The following is a 19192-nucleotide window of genomic DNA, read 5'->3' on the forward strand; positions in this document are numbered from 1 at the left end:
TTCTCCTTAGACCTTTGTACAGGCGGCATGGAGGTACCCCATTGTGACACTTGGTTAAAACATGTGTATTGCGATGATCCGGTAGTCCAAGCTAATTAGGACAAGGTACGGGCACTATTAGTATACTATGCATGAGGCTTGCAACTTGTAAGATATAATTTACATAACTCATATGCTTTATTACTACCGTTGACAAAATTGTTTCATGTTTTCAAAATCAAAGCTCTAGCACAAATATAGCAATCGATGCTTTTCCTCTATGGAGGACCATTCTTTTACTTTTATTGTTGAGTCAGTTCACCTATTTCTCTCCACCTCAAGAAGCAAACACTTGTGTGAACTGTGCATTGATTCCTACATACTTGCATATTGCACTTATTATATTACTCTATGTTGACAATATCCATGAGATATATATGTTACAAGTTGAAAGCAACCGCTGAAACTTAATCTTCCTTTGTGTTGCTTCAATGCTTTTACTATGAATTATTGCTTTATAAGTTAACTCTTATGCAAGACTTATTGATGCTTGTCTTGAAGTACTATTCATGAAAAGTCTTTGCTATATGATTCACTTGTTTATTCATGTCATATACATTGTTTTGATCGCTGCATTCACTACATATGCTTTACAAATAGTATGATCAAGGTTATGATGGCATGTCACTCCAGAAATTATCTTTGTTATCGTTTTACCTGCTCGGGACGAGCAGAACTAAGCTTGGGGATGCTGATACGTCTCCGACGTATCGATAATTTCTTGTGTTCCATGCCACATTATTGATAATATCTACATGTTTTATGCACACTTTATGTCATATTCGTGCATTTTCTGGAACTAACCTATTAACAAGATGCCGAAGTGCCAGTTGCTGTTTTCTGCTGTTTTTTGGTTTCAGAAATCCTAGTAACGAAATATTCTCGGAATTGGACGAAATCAACGCCCAGGGTCCTATTTTTCCACGAAGCTTCCAGAAGACCGAAGAGGAGACGAAGTGGGGCCACGAGGCGGCCACACCCTAGGGCGGCGCGGCCTGGCCCTTGGCCGCGCCGACCTGTAGTGTGGGGCCCTCGTGTGGCCCCCTGACCTGCCCTTCCGCCTACTTAAAGCCTCCGTCGCGAAACCCCCAGTACCGAGAGCCACGATACGGAAAACCTTCCAGAGACGCCGCCGCCGCCAATCCCATCTCGGGGGATTCAGGAGATCGCCTCCAGCACCCTGCCGGAGAGGGGAATCATCTCCCGGAGGATTCTACACCGTCATGGTCGCCTCCGGAGTGATGAGTGAGTAGTCTACCCCTGGACTATGGGTCCATAGCAGTAGCTAGATGGTTGTCTTCTCCCCATTGTGCTTAATTGTCGGGTCTTGTGAGCTGCCGAACATGATCAAGATCATCTATCTGTAATTCTATATGTTGTGTTTGTTGGGATCCGATGAATAGAGAATACTATGTTATGTTGATTATCAATTTATATCTATGTGTTGTTTATGATCTTGCATGCTCTCCGTTACTAGTAGATGCTCTGGCCAAGTAGATGCTTGTAACTCCAAGAGGGAGTATTTATGCTCGATAGTGGGTTCATGTCTCCGTGAATCTGGGGAAGTGACAGAAATCTCTAAGATTATGGATGTGCTGTTGCCACTAGGGATAAAACATTGGTGCTATGTTCGAGGATGTAGTCACTGATTACATTACGCGCAATACTTAATGCAATTGTCTGTTGTTAGCAACTTAATACTGGAGGGGGTTCGGATGATAACCTGAAGGTGGACTTTTTAGGCATAGATGCATGCTGGATAGCAGTCTATGTACTTTGTCGTAATGCCCAATTAAATCTCACAATACTCATCATAATATGTATGTGCATGGTCATGCCCTCTCTATTTGTCAATTGCCCAACTGTAATTTGTTCACCCAACATGCTGTTTATCTTATGGGAGAGACACCTCTAGTGAACTGTGGACCCCGGTCCTATTCTTTACATCGCATACAATCTACTGCAATACTGTTCTACTGTTTTCTGCAAACAATCATCTTCCACACAATACGGTTAATTCTTTGTTACAGCAAGCCGGTGAGATTGACAACCTCACTGTTTCGTTGGGGCAAAGTACTCTGGTTGTGTTGTGCAGGTTCCACGTTGGCGCCGGAATCTCTGGTGTTGCGCCGCACTACATCCCGCCGCCATCAACCTTCAACGTGCTTCTTGACTCCTACTGGTTCGATTAAACCTTGGTTTCTTACTGAGGGAAACTTGCCGCTGTGCGCATCACACCTTCCTCTTGGGGTTCCCAACGGACGTGTCAACTACACGCATCAGGGACTCGCCTGGGGCTGCTGTGATACAGGGGGCTACATCACCTTCTACCCCTGTATCGACGACCTCTTCTCCTTCACCGGCTAGGTCTCCACCGCCCTCGACTTCTCCATCGCCGGTCTCCACCCTGCAGCAGCCGCCACCCATGGTCCCTCCTCCCGTTGTTCAGCCGACGGTGAGGCGGAGTGGGAGGTACGCTCCTGCGGCGGATGGGGCGAGGGCGATGGATGAGGACGTCATGCAGAGAGCCATGCGGCGTAAGGCTGAGAAGAACCTCGACACGGCAGGTTCTAAACAACCGTCCAAGTCGTTTGTATCTTTTTCAGATACTCGTATTTCTTCAAATTTGAGTAGCATAGGGGTTAATATGGGTAGTCGGTCTGTTGAGATTTCAGTTTCGGCCAATGTGTTGAGACAGACGGAGCTTGACCGTTTAACGGTTGTTCCGAATGTCTCCACTGGGCATGAAACAACAGTAGTAGACGATGAGGAAGAGGATGACATCCTAGATGGTCAGCTTCTCTCGGCTATTATTGGTAATATTTCAGAAGTCGATTTAGAACACGTGGAGCTTAGTTCTGATCTACAAGCTTCTGAACGTGGTTCTCGATCGTCTGCTGGAAAGAAATCTCATAGATATAGCAAGAATACTAAATCTAAAATAGTTTCTCGATGAATGGCATGTTTCGGAATAGCATAGGTCTTGGTGACTTGGCTAAGCATTCCCACATAGCCGATGGTTGTAGAGATTATGATTTAGATTTCATTGCTATATCGGAGACGGGTAGGCGAAATTTCACACAAAGTTTTCTCGACCGACTGTCAGGCGGGATTAACTTTCAGTGGTTTTCTCGCCCGCCTCGTGGTAGGTCCGGTGGCATTTTACTTGGCGTCCGTATAGACACCATGACTGTCTTAGCTAGTTCTGATGGAGAGTATCACATTAAGCTCGACATTCAGAATAAAGCAGACGGTTTCACGTGGAGTCTGGTTGTTGTATATGGTGCCGCCCAGGATGCTTTTAAGGCTGACTTTTTACGTGAGTTGGTAAATCTTACAAAAGATAATCCTTATCCGATTTTAATCGGAGGCGATTTTAATTTGTTGAGATTTCCTCATGAGAAAAGTAAAGGGCGTTTCGATGGACATTGGCCTTTCTTGTTCAACGCTGTCATTGATAGCCTTGATTTAAGAGAGGTGTTTATGTCCGGTCGACAGTTTACTTGGGCCAACAGCTTGCCTGAACCCACATACGAGAACTAGATCGCGTGTTGATGGACACCGAATGGGAAAATAAATACCCTATGGTGTCAGTCCGTGCACTAGAACGTATTGAAAAACTGTCTGACCATGCTCCCATCCTCCTAACTACTGGGAATCCCCGTCCTGTTTGTAAATGGCCGTTCAAATTTGAACTTGGCTGGCTACATCGAGAGGGATTTCATGATATGGTTAAGAAGGTTTGGGAGAGACCGGTCGGGGGCAGCACTCCAATTTTGAGATGGAATAATAAGAAGCGGACAATGCGCAAACATCTCTCTGGTTGGGCTGCCCATACGGCTGGTGACATAGGCATCCCAAATGGGCCTGCCGAAGATAGTACCCGGGGTTTACTGAAGGCCTACTACCCGAAGAATAAGAAGATTCGGGAGCCCAAGATGTATTTAAGGAAAGATAGAATTGTAATAGGAAGTGTTATTTGTAATCTTGCGGGATGAGTTAGAAACCTTCCCGGACTATGTAACTTGTATTACACGAATCCCTCGGCTCCGCCTCCTATATAAGGGGGAGTCGAGGGACACAGAGATCATCGAATCATTGTTTACAAACCCTAGTTTTCATAATCGTCGAGTACTTTTCGGCTGAAACCTTCGAGACCTACTTGCCCTCTACTTCCAACTAAACCCTAGCCTACAATCCATAGGCATTGACAAGTTAATACCTTGTCAATTGGCGCCGTCTGTGGGAACTAGAGGCGTAAGGATCTGATCTCGATGGCACGTTCAAGATCTTCGACATCATCAACTGCAAGCAACGCAATGGATCGAGGTAAACAGATCGCTGCTGGTCCTGTCGATTTTGTTCCTCACCCACCCTCCCGTTTGGATGCATATGCGTATCTGGAGGAGCCTATGGAGATGACGTTCGGAAGGTTTCGCTTTCGCGTCGAGAAGGAAGGATCGTATCGTGTCGAAATTCCAATTTCGTCGGGATCGTCGGCGGTCGATTCTGATTTTTCAAGCTATACATCGTCAACCGAATCAGGAGAAGAAGAAACTTCGTCGACACGCTACATCAGCACCAGGGCAAGAGAGAAACTCGCCAAGATCTTCAGCGACATGTCGTTTGAGTCATCTGCGGACTCATATATAAGCGATGGCTCAAGCGATGTCGACAGTTATGACTTCATCGAAAAATCTATTACAGTGGGCAAGGTCTTCATCAATCTCAACGATGGTGTCACCAAACCCAACATAGATCTGAATACAAAATATCATCAGATTTATGCCATTGAAGATCAAGAGGAAACATCTGAGGCTTTCGACGATCTGGGAAATCCATACGTCGATCCCTCCGATCTGCGACGAGGCCTGGGCAATAAATACGTCGGGCCACAGCCGCGAGACAGAGTTCAACTCTCGCAAGCAGCGTGGGATAGGGCCGCGAGAGCTATGGACGGCTCGGAACCAATGGCCACCACAGCTACGCCAGAGGAATTGCAAGCATATCAATATAGGCTCGCACGAGCTGCAAGAGAACTGGAAAAACAGACAGCTGAGTTAAACAGAAGAAAGGAGGCAGCTTCTGCATCCAGCAGGAGAAGGGCAGATCTGAGTCGACAATCTAGAACTTCGGGTGATAGCCACAGGGAGGCTCGGAACAGAGCAAGATCAAGGTTACAACACATACCCGGAGCAGAAAGAGAGCACTTGGTCCAAAACCTCGACATGTCTTTTATGTCGATAGATATAAGAGGAAATATCATCCCTAAGACACCAGAGGCTGGGTATATGGCGACACACGCTTTTATCCTCGCATCTAAACCACCTCCAGGCGATCCAAGGGAAACACTATACAATATGGCGGTAGCAGGAGTTGGAGCTATGGGGACAGCATTTGTATCAACGCCTCCCGAAGGAGCGGCAAGGCAAAATAGTCCACAACCTGCAGCAGCAACAGCGGCAGCCCCTGAAGGACCAAGCGGAGCAAGAGACACGACAGCACAAGCAAGGGTCGACAGAGCGCGGCAAAGCAGAAGGGAACATCGGCAATCCCCGGAGCTTAACGACGAAGATATGTGCGGTTTGCCATGCTTCACGTGGAGAGTCCGAAAAACTCGAGTTCCTTCAGGATTCAAGTTACCCGACAACTTCAAGAAATTCGACGGCCTTCAAGATCCAGATGATTGGCTAGTTGATTATCTCGAGACAGTAAAGCTCACAGGAGGAACCAGAGCAACAGCTATGCAAAGCATCCAGGTGCATCTGAGTGGAGCCGCACGATCTTGGATAAAGAAACTTACCCCAGGATCTATCGACAGCTGGGAAAGCTTCGAGGATGTGTTTGTCAAGAACTTCCGGTCCACATGCAAGAAACCTGCGTCGTTGGAGGAGTTGAGAGCATGTCGACAAAAGCCAGATGAGCCAATGAGAAAATACATCCAAAGGTGGAACATCATCAAAAACTCGGCAGAAAATATATCTGACGAGAGAGCGATAGATGCGTTTGTCGCAGGAATCAGGCGTGGAGATTTCGTCGAGGACTTGGGAAGGACCAACCCAAAGACAGTATCCGCGTTAATGGAAATAGCAAACAGATGGGCAGATGGAGAAGATGCTGTCCACAACAAAAGGCACAGGTCACCAGAGGAGGATCGTGGTCGAAATTATCAACCGAGGCGACGATTTCCTCGGCAGTACCCGAACTATGACGCTCCAGGACAAATTTCGGCAGGTTTTCGGGCAAACACAGGAGGAAACAACAGAGATGATTATCAGAGAAGCAGTGAGCAGCGAGGCGATAACAGGGACGATTCTCGCAACAACAGGCAAAATAGAGGGCCTAGGTTCCCGAGGCCTTTCGTTTCCCCCGAAGAAATGATGAATGGGCCGTGTCAGATGCACTTTTTCCTCGACAGCAATGGAAAAAGACAGTCAGGGCACCTGCAGAAAGACTGTCGCAATTTCCAGGCAATGCTAAGGTATGCAGAGCACGCTAACGCCCGGGCAGCACAGAGAAATCGTCGAGAACCCAGGAGCGAGATTCACCTGCCACCACCTCCCGCGATTACAGAAGACAATCGACATCAGCTCAGAATAGCGGCAGCACCTCCACCTCCACCTTATGTTGATCCTAACTCTAACGGAGCAGTGTCGATGATTCAGAAGGGAATGCCATCCAATAGAGCTCAGAAAGTAATCTCACGACAGGTGTTTATGGCAGAAAAAATGCCTCCACCAACTGTCGAGTATCTTAATTGGTCAGGGCAAGATATTGGCTTCACCATAGCAGATCATCCGCAGCAAGTTCCTCGACCAGGGCAGTCAGCACTTATTTTGCCAGCAGTTATTGCGGGATTTGATGTCTCTCGAGTGTTCATAGACGGCGGCAGCAGCTTAAACCTTATGTATGCAGATACATTGAGGAAGATGAACATATCCTTAGCAAACTTGAAGCCAACAGACACAAGGTTCCACGGTATCACACCGGAGAAACCAAGTTATCCATTGGGGAAGATCAATCTCGACGTTCAGTTTGGAACCCGAGAGAATTATAGAATCGAGAGGCTGGAATTTGAATTCGTGGATTTTCCGTCGCAATATCACGCTCTGTTGGGACGACCAGCATATGCTAGATTTATGGCGGTGCCACATTATACATACCTGTTGTGGAAGTTGCCTGGACCAAAGGGACCAATCACAGTCAAAGGAAGCTTCGCCTTAGCCGATAAATGCAATAAAGATTTTCACCGGATATCAGAAACTTTCGGGATGCAAGCTGAGTATCTGGCGTCAAGGAGTATGACTGACTATGACGTGCTGCCAGACGTTGGAAGGCCAAACAAAGAATCAACTTTCAACACCGAGAAAAATTCTAAGGAGGTGCAGATTCACCCGACAGACCCGAAAAAGACGACATCCATCGCAAACGACATGGACCTCGCATAGGAAAGCGCGCTCGTCGAGTTCCTCCGTGAGAACTGGAAAATCTTCGCATGGTGTCCAGCTGACATGCCAGGAGTACCCAGGGAACTTGCCGAGCACCACCTAAACTTGGATCCATTAGCGAGACCAATCAAACAACCTCTGCGGCGTTTTTCGGAACCAAACCGCAAAGCTATGCTATCAGAAGTAAATCGACTTAAGGATGCTGGTATTATCAAAGAGATATCTACAGAAGCCACATGGGTAGCTGATGACCCAGAAGTATAGGGGATCGCAACAGTCTTCGAGGGAAGTAAAACCCAATTTATTGATTCGACACAAGGGGAGACAAAGAACACTTGGAAGCCTTAACAACGGAGTTGTCAATTCAGTTGCACCTGGAAACAGACTTGCTCGCAAGGGTTTATCAGTAGTAACAGGTTTATAGCGATAGCGGTAGTGAAATAACGATGACGAGTAACGAGAGACAGCAGTAGTGATTTTAGTAAACAGCAGGATTAAAATACTGTAGGCACGGGGACGGATGACGGGCGTTGCATGGATGAGAGAAACTCATGTAACAATCATAGCAGGGCATTTGCAGATAATAATAAAACGGTGTCCAAGTACAAAGCAATCAATAGGCATGTGTTCCATATATAGTCGTGCGTGCTCGCAATGAGAAACTTGCACAACATCTTTTGTCCTACCAGCCGGTGGCAGCCGGGCCTCAAGGGAAACTACTGGATATTAAGGTACTCCTTTTAATAGAGTACCGGAGCATTAACACTCTGTGAACACATGTGATCCTCACATCACTACCATTCCCTCCGGTTGTCCCGATTTCTGTCACTTCGGGGCCATCGGTTCCGGACAGCGACATGTGTATACAACTTATAGGTAAGACCATAAACAATGAATATCTTGATGAAGCAATAACATGTTCAGATCTGAGATCATGGCACTCAGGCCCTAGTGACAAGCATTAAGCATAACAAGTTGCAACAATATCATCAAAGTACCAACTACGGACACTAGGCACTATGCCCTAATAATCTTATGCTATTACATGACCAATCTCATCCAATCCCTACCATCCCCTTCGGCCTACAGCGGGGGAATTACTCACACATGGATGGGGGAAACATGGCTGGTTGATGTAGAGGCGTTGGCGGTGATGGCGGCGATGATCTCCTCCAATTCCCCATCCCGGCGGAGTGCCAGAACGGAGACTTCTGGCTCCCGCGACGGAGTTTCGCGATGTGGCGGCGTTCTGGAGGGTTTCTGGCGACTTCGACTTCTCCCCGTGCGTTTTTAGGTCGAGGCCGATAAATAGTCCGAAGGAGGGCATCGGAGGCCGGCCGAGGGGGCCACACCACAGGGCCGCGCGGGCCCCCCCTGGGCCGCGCCGCCCTATGGTGTGGGGCCCTCGGGCCTCCACCTCAATTGTCCTTCTGGCTCCGTTAGTTTCCTGGGAAAATAGGGCCTTACGCATAAATTCCGAGGTTTTTCCCGAAAGTTGGATTTCTGCACAAAAACGAGACACGAGCGGTTCTGCTGAAACAGCGTTAGTCCGTGTTAGTTGCATCCAACCCCCACAAATTAGAGGCAAAACAAGAGCAAAAGTGTTCGGGAAAGTAGATACGTTTTGGACGTATCAACTCCCCCAAGCTTAGCTTATTGCTTGTCCTCAAGCAATTCAGTTAACAAGCGAGCGATAAAAGAACTTTCACGAACACATTTGCTCATATGATGTATATATTCTCATGCTATGGCTAATACTCGAGCAGTTCATAATGAGATATATGCAAATAAGATCATCTAACAGCTATGTCAATCATGGAGAGGTACCAACAATTAATAAGAAGCATCATGAATCATGTGTATAAGCAAAATTGTAATGTTCATAAGAGAGTATGATAAAGTGGTATCTCGCTTTTTGTATTTGATTGGCAAAACATAAATGCCCGGGCACCTCTGGAGTTCATAGAAAGACTAGAAGTAGTGATTGTCAAAAGATAAATGCATCAAAGTTATACCACAATCAATCATATTTTGAGACAAGCATATTATACTAAGAATGACAGTTGTGCTCTCAAGATAGTGCTCAAAGAAATAATGGAGACACAACATAAAAGTAAAAGATTGACCCTTCGCAGAGGGAAGCAGGGATTAACATGCGCTACAGCTTTTTTATTTTTATAAAGACAGGAGTAAAATTATTTTGAGAAGTGTTTGTTGTTGTCAACGAATGGTAATGGGTACACTAACTACCTCGCCAACCGGACTTTCAAGAGCGGCTCCCATGAATTATTGCATATTTATTTGGCACTCCTTCCAACCATTCTTTCACAAACCATGGCTAACCGAATCCTCGGGTGCCTGCCAACAATCTCATACCATGAAGGAGTGCCTTTTTATTTTGGTTTTATTATGATGATGACACTCCCCCCAACCTTTGCTTACACAAGCCATGGCTAACCGAATCCTTCGGGTGCCGTCCAACAGTCACAAACCATGGAGGAGTGTCTATTTAAGTTAATTAATTCGGGACTGGGAATCCCATTGCCAGCTCTTTTTGCAAAATTATTGGATAAGCGGATGTGGCACTAGTCCATATGAGAGTCCGTCAAAAGTAAATGACAAGGTTGAAAGCTAAACACCACATACTTCCTCATGAGCTATGAAACATAAACACAAATTGAGAAGCATTTTGAAGGTTTTAAAGGTAGCGCATGAGAATTTACTTGGAATGGTTTGAAATGCCATGCATAGGTATTTATGGTGGACACTCTGGAATAACTTGGTTTTCAGGTGTTTGGAAGCACGAGCAGCGTTCCCGCTCAGTACAAGTGAAGGCTAGCAATAGACTAGGGAGCGACAAATCAAGAGAGCAGTAACTGTCATAATCATGCTTGCGGCAAAATAAATTAACAGAGGCATAAAAGTGATACAAGAACTCTAAAGCAATATAAATCATCGAGGCTTAATTGACTTTTTGTTCAGTCATATGCATGCGTGAGCATGTGCCAAGTCGATATAAATGAATTATTCAGAGGAGGATACCACAATGCCATACTTACTTATGAATAAAACAATGCAAGCAAACATCCATGACATGCTACTCATATTAATAGATTTGGAGCTAATCGTGAGAGATCATAAACTACTAGACTTTCTCAAATAACATATACCTCACATGAACCAACTAAGCATGCTCACATGGATGAGTATATGTACAAAAATGAAAACAAATAGAGTTCATACCAGCCTCTCACCACAATCAGATTGTCGTAGATCGTCATTATTGCCTTTTCACTTGTGCAGCTTGGATAATATGAAATGAAAACCACACTCCAGCCACCAAAGACCATTGAACTCATAAAGAACTTTACAAACCAAAGAAGAACAGCAAATATTTTTAGTGTTTTCAAATTGCAAACAAGAACAAAGGGAAACAAACAAACAAAGCAAAATCTTTTTGGGTTTTCTTATAGCAAACTAGAAATAACAAATAAAGTGAAACAAATGCAAGAAACCAAAGCAAACAAATGGTGAAGAGAAACAACAGAAATATTTTTGGTCTTTTTGTGTTTTGGGAAAGAAACAAAGCAAGAACAAGAAATAGCAAACTAAAAGAAACACATAACAGCAGGATGACAGAAATCTGCCAAAACCTGACAGCAGTACAGAAATCTATTTTTACAAAAATCTTACGTTGCTCAGATCGAAAAGTGTTCAACTAATGAAAGTTAGATAACAACCTGGGGAACCTGCACAAAAATGGGCAGCTCAAAATGACGCTCTGGCTATTTTTGAGAATTTTTATGGTAACGTTCCAGAATCTGTTTTCAGGCAGCACTTCCCCAAATATCATCTTCCTCTCATTAGAAAACCACTCAAACGAACAAAACAAGTATGTGCAAGTATCCAGCAACCATAATATGCAAAGAATGAGTGATGCCGGTATACCTCCCCCCAAGCTTAGGCTTTTGGCCTAAGTGGAGTTCAACCCCAACGAGGGTCGTTGTTCCTCGCCGGTGGGTAGTCCATGGAGTAGTCATAGTAAAGCTCCTGTGCAGAAGAAAAGCGTGGAGGCTCCGCATATCCACCATGTTGATGTGAGGAACTTGCTGCATCGGATGATGAGTCGAGGTGCTCCTCGACCTCTATGTCGTCTCTTGCATGATGGCCTCCTCTCTCTATATGTGCATCCAGTGCACCTTCTGTGACCGACCAATCTCCCCTGGAATCAAGGTTAGACAGAACAGGCGCAGGCAATCTTACTAGTTTCTCAGTTTTCTTAGTTATTCTCCAAACTTTCTTATAAAATATTATCTTATAATACAGGTTACCCAAGTTGGAGGAATCTGAAATAAATTCATGTTTAATCATAGAGGCTATGTCAAGTTTTTCTATGGGGAACGGAATATCAAAATGATGAGGTTCTACATTATGAAAAGCTAGTAAACGAGAGGCGATGAGACCTCCACAAATTCCACCTTTCTCACGGTTAGTAGCAAGTCTATAAGCTATTAATGCCCCCAAATTATAAGACCTACTATTTTGGCAAAGGCTGCAGCTAGAAAAGCCAAATCCGGGATAGAAAGTTTACCACCAATCCTTTTAGCGAGAACGCACTTGGTAATAAAATAGGCAAAGTAGCGGATAGCCGGGAGTTGAATACTAGTGATTTTACCACTTTCACTTGAGAAACTCCTTCCATCGCAAATCATCTTGTAGAGATCCGAGAGTTCTTGCGGCGATCCCTTTATCTTCTCACATGATCCCCATTGCGGTACTCTAATTGCTGCCTGAGAAAGCACTAAATGGCAAGTTGACAGCTTTATTGTAAATTTTATCTTGGACCGTGGGGTTAGATCGCGACCAATTGAACTTGAAGTCCTGCACAAAAGACATAGTTAATTTCACATATTGTCTTGGCTCTCCTTCAACAAAGTCACTCAGCCCTGCACGAGAAATTAGAGTTTGAACATCTTCAAATATCCCCGCGCTTCTCATGAAATCCGCGCACGGGTAGTAAGAGGGGTAAACTCCCTCTTCACGATTGACTGTCATAACTTGTTGGACTTCCAATTCTTGCTGGTTCAAGTGATATCTATTCCACTCCATTTTCTGAAATTTCAACAACCAATATAGAAATTTGATTTGGTGACATATAATTGAGGGAAACTACCATAGGAACTTGCTAGAGTACTAATCATGCATCAAAACTAGTTTCTACCACTTAGAACAAGCATGCAAGCTCACTAAACATGTTACCTACAGCAGCAAAATATTCAAGATATACTCAACCAAACGAAATTCTACTTGGATGGGTGGAGGAGTCACATACCGAAGAGCAAATGTGCCAAATTTCAGACAGAAATCTGGGCTGAGCAAAGAGATCGAAAAATCCGGAGCTCTGGAGCAAAAACGCGAGTGAGAGGAACTTGGTACGAGTTTTTCGGGAGAGAGACTGTTACGGGCGAAAGAGATGACAAAGTGGGGCAGAGGGGGCCCACACCACATGGTGGCGCGGCCACCTCCTTGGCCGCGCCGGCCTGTGGTCTGGCGCCCTCTGGTGCCCCACAGGTCATCCTCTGGTGTTCCCAGATGCCTCGTCGAAAAATAGGACCAACGGTATAATTTTTGTGAATTTTTGAAAACTTTGAAAAACGCACATTTTTGGGTATTTAGTTTATTATTACTGGCCAGGAAAAATTTCGAAATCTTCAAATAACTAAAGAACTTTGCAAATTAAAAGTGCTACAGCAACTAGAGCAAGTGGAGGAAGAAAGAGATGTTGTTTACCCTCTCTATGCATACAAAAAGTATTTGTTAACAAGGTTGATCAAGTCTTGCCACCAAATAAATTTTACATAGCATAAGAAGAAATAAACCTCAAATCAATCATGTTACCTTGAATTGTATTGATATGGATCCAATCACGAGAGTTTGATATTCTTCCTTAGGCTCATATATAGGACAATCAATAGTTCCCACTTTGATAGTTCTCACATTAGAAATAGTATTGACTCCACATACTTTATCAATCTTCTTGGGGAAATAAATGGTATGCTCCCTATCATCAACATTGAAAGTAACCTTTCCTTTATTGCAATCAATAACAGCCCCTGCGGTGTTAAGAAAAGGTCTCCCAAGAATAATAGACATATTATCATCTTCAGGCATTTCCAACACAACAAAATCAGTTAATATTAAGCAGTTAGTAGTAACTTGAACAGGGAACATTCTCACATATACCAACAGGAATAGCAGTAGATTTATCAGCCATTTGCAAAGATATATCAGTAGGTATCAACTTATCTAAGTAAAGTCTCTTATAAAGAGAAAAAGGCATAACACTAACACCAGCTCCCAAATCACATAGAGCAGTTTTAACATAATTATTCTTAATAGAACAAGGAATAGTAGGTATACCTGGGTCGCCCAACTTCTTCGGAACTTTGCCATTGAAAGAGTAATTAGCAAGCATAGTGGAAATTTCCTCATTGGGGATTTTCCTTTTGTTAGTAACAATATCTTTCACATACTTTGAATAAGGTGGCAATTTAATAGCATCGATCAAAGGGATTTGCAAGAATAAAGGTTTCATCCAATCGCAAAATTTATTATAGTGTTCTTCTTCCTTTGATTTTAATTTCTTAGCAGGAAAAGGCATTTGCTTTTGCACCCAAGGTTCTCTTTCATTACCATGTTTCTCAGCAATAAAATCTTCTTTAGTGTACTTTTTATTTTTAGCATGCTTTTCAGGTTCTTCTTCAACCTCTTCTTTATCGAGTATCATTCTTGTCATTATCATTATCATTATCATGTTCATTACCACTTTCGGTTTCAGCATCAGAAATAGAAATACTATTAGGATCATTAACGAGTTCGAGAGGATTCTACAACATTTTTATGTTTCTTCTTCTTTTTCTTCCTAGAATGAGCACTAGGTTCAATGCGTTGAGAATCTTGTTCAACTCTTTTGGGATGCCCTTCGGGATATAGAGGATCCTGGGTAGAGACACCACCTCTAGTTGTTACTTCATAAGCATGTTTCTCTTTAGAATTATTCCCTAACAAGTCATTTTGCACTTTAGTGAGTTGATCAATTTGAGTTTGGATCATTTGAAAATGTTTAACAAGCATCTTAACATCATTGGAGGTTCTCTCCACAATATCATGCAATTCACTAATAGCTTGAGAATTTTCCATTAAATGATTCTCTACTCTCATATTAAAATTTTCTTGCTTAACAATATAATTATCAAACTCATCTAAGCATTGTGCAGGAGGTTTCGAATACGGAATATCTACCCTAGAAAATCGTTGAATGAAGTTTACATCAATCATGGATAAAGGGGAATTATCTCACATATATCTTCAATAGGAGGTAGATTCTTCACATCTTCAGATTTAATACCTTTCTCCTTGAGAGACTTCTTGGCTTCCCTCATATCTTCATCATTCAATTTAATTAAACCCCGCTTCTTCAATATTGGAGTTGGAGTCGGTTCAGCGTAGTCCAATCATCATGATTCCGGCTTATTTTAGCCAATAATTCTTCGAGCGTCGTCTGGAGGTTCTTTTCTGAAAACACAACCAGCACAACTATCCAGGTATGCCCTAGACTCAATGGTTAGTCCACTATAAAATATATCAAGTAAATCATGCTTTTCCAAATCATGCTCAGGTCGAGCTCTAATAAGAGAGCAGAATCTCGACCAAGCCTCAGGCAATTTCTCTTCATCTCCATGATTAAAATTATATATTCTCTGCAAAGCAATATTTTGAGCACTAGCAGAAAGTATTTGCGGAAGAAAACATCAAGCAATTCTTTCGGACTTTTAATAGAATTAGGTGGCAAATTATTATACCAAGTTTTAGCGTCATCCTTTAATGAGAATGGAAATATTTTAGCAACAAAGTAAGTACGCATCTTAACATCATCAGAAAACAAGCTACTAAGAGTAGATAGCTCGGTCATGTGTTCAACAGCACTTTCTTTTTCAGTACCACAAAAGGGTGTTTTCTCAACAATAGCTATATGAGATAGATCAAGAGAAAAATCATAATCTTTATCCCTAATGTTTATAGGAGATGTGGCAAACTTAGGATCAGAGACAGTTTATATCTAACGGCATGTTACGCAAGCAACTTTTTAATTTTTCTTGCATCAGTAGTAGCATTGCATTTTTCAATAAAATCATCATTAAGCTCCACATAATCTTCCTCAGGATCATCACTAAAATAACCAAGTTCAGGTGAACTAACAGGTGTAGTAGCATTAGGAGTTTCAGTATTTTCAATTTGTCTAGACCTAGCAATTGTAGCATCTAGAAAAGATCCCAATGAACCACTATCATCAAGCACAGCAGAAACATTATCAATATTATGAGAGTGTTCAGATTCAGCAGATGTACCCGCATGCGAAGCATGTGGCGGTGAAACAAGTTTATCAATCACGAGATGGTGAATCAAGAGCAAAGAGAGGTATTCAGAATTGTACCTTTTCTTGTAGTGGATGGTAATATGGCGATCTTAGTATCGCGAGGTTTACCCATAATGGAGAATTTGCAGCGAACAATATTAATCCAAGTGAACTTCCAAATAAAGCTATGCTCCCCGGCAACGGCGCCAGAAAATAGTCTTGATGACCCACAAGTATAGGGGATCGCAACAGTCTTCGAGGGAAGTAAAACCCAATTTATTGATTCAACACAAGGGGAGACAAAGAACACTTGGAAGCCTTAACAACGGAGTTGTCAATTCAGTTGCACCTGGAAATAGACTTGCTCGCAAGGGTTTATCAGTAGTAACAGGTTTATAGCGATGTGAGTAGTGAAATAACGAGTAGCGAGTATGAGAGACAGCAGTAGTGATTTTAGTAAACAGCAGGATTAAAATACTGTAGGCACGGGGACGGATGACGGGCGTTGCATGGATGAGAGAAACTCATGTAACAATCATAGCAGGGCATTTGCAGATAATAATAAAACAGTGTCCAAGTACAAAGCAATCAATAGGCATGTGTTCCATATATAGTCGTGCGTGCTCGCAATGAGAAACTTGCACAACATCTTTTGTCCTACCAGCCGGTGGCAGCCGGGCCTCAAGGGAAACTACTGGATATTAAGGTACTCCTTTTAATAGAGTATCGGAGCAAAGCATTAACACTCTGTGAACACATGTGATCCTCACATCGCTACCATTCCCTCCGGTTGTCCCGATTTCTGTCACTTCGGGGCCATCGGTTCCGGACAGCGACATGTGTATACAACTTATAGGTAAGACCATAAACAATGAATATCTTGATGAAGCAATAACATGTTCAGATCTGAGATCATGGCACTCGGGCCCTAGTGACAAGCATTAAGCATAACAAGTTGCAACAATATCATCAAAGTACCAACTACGGACACTAGGCACTATGCCCTAACAATCTTATGCTATTACATGACCAATCTCATCCAATCCCTACCATCCCCTTCGGCCTACAGCGGGGGAATTACTCACACATGGATGGGGGAAACATGGCTGGTTGATGTAGAGGCGTTGGCGGTGATGGCGGCGATGATCTCCTCCAATTCCCCTTCCGTGAGTGCCAGAATGGAGACTTCTGGCTCCCGCGACGGAGTTTCGCGATGTGGCGGCGTTCTGGAGGGTTTCTGGCGACTTCGACTTCTCCCCGTGCGTTTTTAGGTCGAGGCCGATAAATAGTCCGAAGGAGGGCGTCGGAGGCCGGCCGAGGGGGCCACACCACAGGGCCGCGCGGGCCCCCCCTGGGCCGCGCCGCCCTATGGTGTGGGGCCCTCGGGCCTCCACCTCAATTGTCCTTCTGGCTCCGTTAGTTTCCTGGGAAAATAGGGCCTTCTGCATAAATTCCGAGGTTTTTCCCGAAAGTTGGATTTCTGCACAAAAACGAGACACCAGAGCAGTTCTGCTGAAAACAGCGTTAGTCCGTGTTAGTTGCATCCAAAACACACAAATTAGAGGCAAAACAATAGCAAAAGTGTTCGGGAAAGTAGATACGTTTTGGACGTATCAGTAGCTAACCCAGTGATGGTGCCGAAGAAACACACGATAGTCCTTCGCATGTGCGTCGACTTTACGTGTCTCAATAAACATTGTCCTAAGGATCACTTTCCCCTCCCAAGGATCGATCAAATCATCGACTCCACGGCAGGATGTGAACGTCTTTCCTTCTTGGATGCATACTCTGGTTATAACCAGATCAGACTAAAAGAAGACGATGAGGCCAAAACAGCGTTCATAACACCTTACGGAGTGTTTTGCTACAGAACAATGCCTTTTGGTTTAAAAAACGCGGGAGCAACATATCAGAGGATGATGCAGAAGTGTTTGGCGACACAGATTGGGAAAAACGTGCAAGTATACATCGACGATGTCGTCATAACGTCAAAAAAGGGGGCAATGCTGATCGAGGATCTCAAGGAAACCTTTGACAACCTCAACAAATTTTGCCTCAAGCTGAACCCGACGAAGTGTTCCTTTGGCGTCCCAGCAGGAGAACTTCTGGGGTTTCTAGTTTCAGCAAGAGGGATTGAAGCAAATCCCGACAAAATACAAGCTATCGTCACAATGAGGAAGCCAACAAAGTTGAAAGAAATACAGCAGTTAACTGGGCGAGTCGCAGCTTTGAGAAGATTCGTAGCCAGGCTGGGGGAAAAAGCGTTACCATTTTACGCACTGATAAAGCAAGGAGATAAATTCCAGTGGAACGAAGAGGCCGACAGAGCTTTCGAGGATTTGAAACGCACAATCTCGACACCACCAATTTTAGTGGCGCCGAAGGAAAAGGAACCGCTCCTGCTGTATATTGCAGCCACGCCCCAAGTGGTTAGCACGGTGTTAGTCGTTGAAAGAGAAGAGGAAGGAAAACTCCATGGAGTGCAAAGGCCAGTATATTTCATCAGTGAAGTTCTGTCGCCTTCCAAACAGCGGTACCCGCAGTACCAAAAGCTAGCATATGGAGTAATTGCAACGGCAAGGAAGTTGCGCCACTATTTTTCGGCACACCCGATAATAGTAGTTAATGAAGCACCTCTCTCAAATATACTGAACAATCCAGAAGCTACAGGGCGTGCCTCCCTTTGGGGAATAGAACTTTCCCCTCGGGACATCACGTATGAAAAAAGAAAGGCAATCAAGTCGCAAGTTCTGCCAGATTTCATTGCAGAGTGGATGGAGCTACAAAACACGGGACCCCCAGATTTGTCGAGAACCTGGACCATGAACTTCGATGGGTCCAAGAGAGTAGAAGGAGCTGGCGCAGGAGTAGTACTTATATCACCTGAAGGCGACAAGTTGAAATACGTCCTTCGGATGACGTTCCCTAACGCATCTAACAATGAAGAAGAATATGAAGCCCTCATACACGGGATGAAGATGGCGAAAGCTTGCGGTGCAACTCGACTAAAAATCTTTGGCGACTCACAATTGGTGGCCCAGCAAGTTATGAACCAATGTGACGCAGTCAATGATAGCATGATGGCATACAAGGAGGTGTACAATGAGCTCGAGAAGCTGTTTGATGGATGCGAAGTAAACCACATCAGCCGATTGAGCAATGATGAAGCCGACGTTCTCGCAAACATCGGGTCGCAGTGCCTCCCAATCCCGCCAGGAGTATTTTGGGAAGAAATAGCGGAGAGATCCACGAAGCCAAAAAAGGTGCAGAAAAAAGCAAAAGAAGAGAA

This window comes from Lolium perenne, chromosome 1 (genome assembly GCF_019359855.2).
Source record: "Lolium perenne isolate Kyuss_39 chromosome 1, Kyuss_2.0, whole genome shotgun sequence".
Lineage (NCBI taxonomy): Eukaryota > Viridiplantae > Streptophyta > Magnoliopsida > Poales > Poaceae > Lolium > Lolium perenne.